At 39.0% G+C, this 6,995-nt stretch overlaps 1 long non-coding RNA gene across 1 annotated transcript; it reads right to left on the reverse strand.

Moving 5' to 3' along the window:
* Positions 1–5,634: 5,634 nt before the first annotated feature.
* LOC109212590 lies at positions 5,635–6,676 on the reverse strand. Its single transcript, XR_002065890.1, has 2 exons — positions 6,559–6,676; positions 5,635–6,138 (listed from the first exon to the last, which is right to left on the reverse strand). It is a non-coding gene; the product is annotated as an uncharacterized LOC109212590 (long non-coding RNA).
* Positions 6,677–6,995: the final 319 nt, after the last annotated feature.

Below are 6,995 nucleotides of genomic sequence, written 5' to 3' on the forward strand. Positions count from 1 at the left end.
CTTTATGCCTTGGTTATCCGTGTTTTGAGGTATCGGGTTGGTCGGATTGGATTCGGATTGGTTTTGGTGAAGTTTGAGACGCTTAATCTCTTTTAAGAAGGCTTAAGTTGGAAAAGCCAACCCGATGTTGACTTATGTGTTAGAGGGCTCGGATGTGAGTTCCGATGGTTCGGTTAGCTTCGGGAGGTGATTTATGACTTAGAAATGTGATCGGAATGGGTTTTGGAGGTCCGAAGTAGATTTAGGCTTGAATTGGCGAAGTTGATATTTTGGCGATTTCCGTTGGGTAGGCGAGATTTTGATATAAGGGTCGGAATGGAATTCCGAGAGTTGCAGTAGCTTCGTTATGTGATTTAGGATGTGTGTGCAAAATTTCAGGTCATTCGCACGTGGTTTGGTTGGGTTTTTGATCAAAAGCGTATTTTGGAAGATTTTAGAAACTTAGGCTTGAATCCGATGTGTTTTGGGTGATTTGATGTTGTTTGAGGTGTTTTGATGATTGGAACAAGTTTGAATAAGGTTTTAGGTTGTGTTGGTGCCTTTGAGGTCCCGGTGGCCTCATGGTGAATTCGGATGGTTAACGGGAAGATTTGAGACTTGAGAGATTGCAGAAAATTTGCTGCTTCTGGTGTTTTCGCACCTGCAGTTTGGGGGCCGCAGGTGCGGCGCCGCATGTGCGAGGGAGAGGCCGCAGAAGCGGTTCTGGAGGGGATTGTCACGAATCCGCAAATGCGGTTGCGGGAGTCCCATCTGCGGAACCGCAAATGCCGTAGATGGATCGTAGATGCGGCAGAGGCCGGCTTTAATAAATTCCGCATAAGCGGATGGGTTGACCGCATATGCGGTACCGCAGAAGCGGGTTTTGGACCGCAGATGCGGAAAGGCCTGGGCAGACCATATATGTTATTTCATTTCGCGATTTTGGGTTATTTCACCATTGTTGCCTTCGACCTTGGAGCTTTTGGGGCGATTCTGAAGAGAGAAATCAAGAGACTTCGTTAAGGTAAGGAATTTTGGACCTAAAACACAATTCTATGGTAGATTTTCATGGATTTAGGGCTGTAATTAAAGGAATTTAAAGGCAAAAATTGAGGATTAGGGCTTGAGTTTAAGAGACTTCTAAATAGGGATTTGAGGGGTGATTTGGACTCCGATTTTTGTGTTCTTGATATGTATGAATTCGTGGGGAGATAAGGAACCTATTGGTGTAAAAATTTGTGAGTTTCGAGAAGAGGGCCCGGGGCTCGGGTTTTGCTAATTTCGGGATTTTTGGTATTTTTCGATTGTTTTCGCTTGGGCTTTGTTCCCTTAGCATATTTTGACGTCCTCGTTCTGATTTTGGATAGATTTGACGCGCGTGGAGGCTGATTTGAGGGTCAAAGGCGTCGCGAGCTAGAGATTTAGCCGGTTCGAGGTGAGTAATGATTGTAAATAATGTTCTGAGGATTTGAAACCCCGGATTGTGCATCGTAGTACTATATGGAGGTGAGGCACACGCTCGATGACGAGCGTGGGGCCGTGTACTATTAGGGATTTGGACTTGGTACGTCCCGATTGATGATTTTATCGCGTATTTGATTGAAAACTATTTGTCATCATCATTTATTGGGCTGAATACCATATTTGGGCTTCGTGCCAACTACTTGAACCCTTCGGGCTTTTATTTGATATTTCCTCAGTGTTTTGACTTACTATTTGAACTCAGTCATGTTAAATTCCACTGTTTTACTACTCAACCGTTTTTACTCAGTTTTGAGATTTAAATGATATTATAAATGATGTTTGGGCTGAGAAACACTGTTTTACTATTGCCCGAGGGGCTTGTGATGATTTTTGACTGAGTAAGGGCGAGGGCCTATATTGTGAGGAGATACTGGTACTAATTGGAGGCCGAGAGCCTGAGATATGTACGCCACGAGGTGGCTTGATTGATATGAGGCCGAGGGCCTAGATTTGATGCCACGAGATGGCTTGTTATTGCGCTTGGGCCGTAAGGGGCCCCTCCAGGAGTCTGCACAGCCCCAGTGAGCGCGGGTACCCATTGTGATGTGAGATTGAGCCCGAGGGGCTGTTACTGTTGTGAGATGTTGCCCGAGGGGCAGATGTGGTGTTACTGTGCCCGAGGGGCAAATTCCTATTTGTTTACGTTATCATAATTAACTGTCAACTACCTGTTTACTGGTATAAAGAGCATTTTCTTGATTTTTACTGGTTTTACTGAAATTAATTGATTTTACTGCTTCATTATAGACTGTCATATGCTTTACGTGTTTTCTTGCTTTCAGTCATTATTTATAATTGTTACTCACTGAGTTGGATACTCACTTTACTCCCTGCACCCTGTGTGCAGATTCAGGCATAGCTGGTTCCGCTCCGGAGTGCTGATTTCCTCTAGTTCCAGGCGGGCCCTTTCGGAGATTACGAGGTAGCTGTTGACGTCCGCAGCCCCGTGTCTCTACTCCTCTATCATTTCTGTTTCCTTACAAACATTTGTAGTAGTTTATGACTTTAGTAGACAGTATTGTGGCTCATAGATGCTCGTGACTTGTGACACCCCGGTTAGGGCTGTGTCGGGTTGGATTTTCCGCATTGTTATCGATATTTCCGCTATTTCAGTACTATTAAATCGTGTTTAGATTATTTTTGTGTTGATTAACTGCTTAAAAGGTGAATTGGGTTTAACTGTATGGCCTTGTCTTCACGAGAAGCGCCATCACGACCGGGTTCGGGGTTAGGGTCGTGACACAATTAAAGTATATAACAGTTAAGACATGGGATCAAATAATTAATGGAATATGAGAAAAGCATGGAAACAATTATTTTGACGGCATATATACACTTGTCACCTCGCATATACGCCGCTACACATGTAATATACATAAAACATAGCTCAAGGGTTCATATTCCCTCAAATCAAGGTTAGACCCAACACTTACCTCGCTCCACAAGCAAATCAGAGCTCAACAAGGGACTTTCCTCTAAAATCAGCCTCCAAACCAATCGAATCTAACCAAAATCGACTCAATAATATCAAACAATGCTAGGGAAATCAATTACAATACATAAAGTTAAGATCTTTATACTTTTCCTAAGAAGTCAACAAAAGTGAACCACGGGCCTTCTTGGTGAATAATCGAGATTCGAACTAAAATCCAATTACCCATTCACCCCCGAGCCCAATTATATAATTAGTTTCGAAATATGACCTCAATTTGAGGACTAAATTTCAATTTGTTTTAAACCCCCCAACTCTACCCAAATCCCTAATTTTCTACAATGAATGAACATAAATCAAGGTTAGAAATCAAGGGCTGTTGATAGAAATGGAAAAAAACGAGTTAAAGTACACTAACCTATGAAATGGTGATTAAATTTCTCTTCAAAATGGCTTCTAGACGAGCTCTAATGAAAAGATGCTGAAAAATGGGTGAAATCCCGTCTTTGGGATATTTAATAGACTGGGTGTCAGGCCTTTTTCGCGTTCACGAAGGGCCTGACGCATTCGCGAAGCACAGCAGCCAGAAGGGCCTACGCGTTCGCGAGGTTCCTCACGCGTTCGCAAACGCTTCTTCCCCAGGACTCCGCGTTCGCGAGCCAGGGCTCGCGTTTGCGTAGAGTAACAGCGATGCCCCCCTTTCCAGGTCACTCAACCCTACGCGTTCGCGATGAAGGAAAGCCTCCCCAGCCCAGATTACTCTTCGCGATCGCGAAGAAGATCACACCAGATAACAGCAGAAGCCAAACCAAAAATTTCTCTAAGTTCAAATGGTCCGTAGCCTATCTGAAACTCATCCGAGCCCCTAGGGATCCTAACCAAACATGCACACAAGTGTATAACATAATACGAACTTGCTCGCGAGACTAAAATATCAAAATAACACCTATACCTTGAATCGAACACCAAAACAATTGAAATTTTCAAAGAAACTCAAGAACATGAAATTTTACAACCTGATGTCCGAATTACGTCAAACCAACTCCGTGTTGCACCAAATTTTGCAGACAAGTCATAATTATTGAAATGAACCTATACTAAATTTCGGAACTGAAATCCAAATCAAGTAGCAACAAAATCAACCTACGGTCAAACTTAGAAATTCTTTAAACTTTTAAATTACTAGTTTTCAATAAATTACATTAGATCAAGCTAGAGACTTCCGAAATCTATTCTGGGCGTACGCCCAAGTCCCAAATCACGATGTGGATCCACCTGGACAGTCAAAACACTGATCCTAGTCCGTTTACATAAAACGTTAACCGTAGTCAACTGAAATGAGTTTTAAGGCACGATTTCACATTTTCATCATTTTTTTTCATAAAAACTTTCCGGAAAAACTGCACACACAAATCGAGAAAGGCTAAACAGAGTTATTCGAGGTCTCAAAACATAAAAATAAAGGGTAAAACTATAAATGGCCTATCGAGTCATCCCGAGATTTGTGCCTCATAAGACCCAATAAATGAATAACGTTTCGTACCAGAGTTTTTCCTATTCTTCGAAGCTCAAACCTAAACTCAAGGCCAATTATCACAAGGAGAATATCATCTTTTATCACGTAACTGAAGAATATTAACAAATCCAAAGTGATAAATTTTGAAGCAATATAACGTAAAAGTTCCTCTGATCATAAAGGATGAAATACAAACAGTCAAAAGGAGGTAAAAAAAACTTTGGAATACGCAGAAAGAAGGGGAAAAAACATCTGAAGCGTCTTCACGTGAACAAATTTAGAGAACTTTTCAAGAATGCAGATTCTGTCACCAAATAATTACCTATCAGTAAATTTTGACATGTGATAGCAAGATTAAGTACTATTTATTACTAATTGATGTTAATTAAGAGATTTACCAAATAATTATCTAATAAATAATTTGATTTGGTAAACATTTTTTACATTATCAATACATAAAATTTAAACTCATTTCAATATCATGTAGATATTTTGGCTGAGATGGTTAGTCCATACTCCGTATTATCGACGTGTTATGAGATTTTATCTATTTATATAACTGTTATATGTATCGTATGGATTATCTTAGTATTTAAACTACTGATTACTTTCATAGAATGATAATAAGTTAGAGTTTGCAAACAGGGGCTGATGCAGCCTTCGGACAACGGGATCTGAACCCAGTACTTTTCATATGGAGTACAAATTTATGGGCAAAACTCAGAAGTCTACTAAAATTAAAATAAATACTAGTAGATATGAACCCATAATTTTAAAAATATATATAATGGGTTTAATGCCAAAAATAGTAAATATTGAACCCACATAACTACAATCCTGAATCCGTCTCTGTTCGCAAAGTAGCTCGAGTGGCGGCTGGCTCCGGTCGTGACACAAAGTATCACAAAACTTAGCTATAGATACGAGCAAAACAATGTAATATTACAATGTACATGGATATGGGAAAAGATCGTATGTCAATTTTTTCTTTTGTATTTGCATAACCACATGCAAAACTACTTAAAAAATGCGAGATGAATTATATAATAATTGCTCCTATAAGAAGCACGATGACACCTCTATTACTGAGTTAACATTCAACTAATTATTTAACGATAAGATTTTTCTAAGCGTTTATCAAAAATGATGAAGCAAAAGAAATAGTACTAAAAGAGAGGGAGAATACACAAACTGCATAACTTATTTCATTCACCAAGATTAATATGTATAGTAAGTACGCACATACATATATGATAGAAAATAAACGACCAATATTGGGACATGTAAAATCTTAGTCGTCACTTATTCACTCAACGTAGGTAAATCAAAAGCAACATAAACACATGCAATTCTATTTATTTATTTATTTATTTATTAGAGCTATTCTCTCAGGTTTTCACCTCCCGCGATGAATGCAGTTGGAATCACTTGAGCATACTTTGAGGATTCTGGAGGAAGGAGGCATTGCATATATCTATGCCCGACGACAGGATATCCACATGAATTGCAAAGCCAACTGTCGGAGCAATCACTATTCTGGTTGCAAGGTCTCTTACAAGTTAGCCAACCATCATCTTTTAGTCTTGAGAACAATAGATTTCTTTCAACCATTTCCATATCCATATCTAAGGGTAAGTTTCTCAATGCTTTCACTTTCATCTTCGGCGAGCTAACATGGATGGATTAACTGCATATTGATCCAATCAACATTGAGTTAAACACTAATACAAAATGATATATATACACACACATGCACACTCAAAGGCGGAGCCAGAATTTTAAATTTACAGTTGCTCAGAATTTGATAACTGTACATATATATCTGATGAATTTTTAACACAAAATATATTTTTTGAGTAAAAGTTATTTAGTTCAGGCGAATCCGCAGCTTTTGCCTCGCCACTGCATACACTCCAACCGTCCTATTTTATATGGTTTTCTTTGACTTAACACGGAGATTAACAAAAATAAATAAAGACTTTTGTAATAAAATTGTGTCTTTCTTTTGTAACATACTAAAAATGAAATTGTGCCATATAAATTGAAATGGAGAGAGTTGATATACAAAGAGATAGAGAGCTAGGAAGAGGGGAATGCATCTACTAACCAACAATCGCCAAGAGGAGAGCAGCAAAAAAGAAAGCAAATTTAGTTCCAGCCATTGACAATGCTTTATCTTGAAACTTGAAGTGGGGGAAGTTGTGTTTATTTGTAGTTCTTTGCTCATCTAATTAGGGGCATATTTATAGCCTTTAGCGAAGGTCTAATGCCAATTTTGTGAGCTCCTTTTGCTTTCAAAAATGAAGTGTCGTGTATCATGAAATCGTATCTCTCGTGCATGTTTTACACGTTAATCAATGCCATTTGTCTATATATTGTAAATAAAATCGTATTCATATAATATTCTGGGCTGAAGATAATTAAGGAACCAGAAAACTCTTTCATATCATACAAAGTGCAAGTTAAAAATGTGGTGTCTAGCAATAATCATCTCAAAACTACTGTATTTTAATATCATCCGTATAGAGCCACGGCTGAAAAATT

This window comes from Nicotiana attenuata, unplaced genomic scaffold (assembly GCF_001879085.1).
Source record: "Nicotiana attenuata strain UT unplaced genomic scaffold, NIATTr2, whole genome shotgun sequence".
NCBI classification, from domain to species: domain Eukaryota; kingdom Viridiplantae; phylum Streptophyta; class Magnoliopsida; order Solanales; family Solanaceae; genus Nicotiana; species Nicotiana attenuata.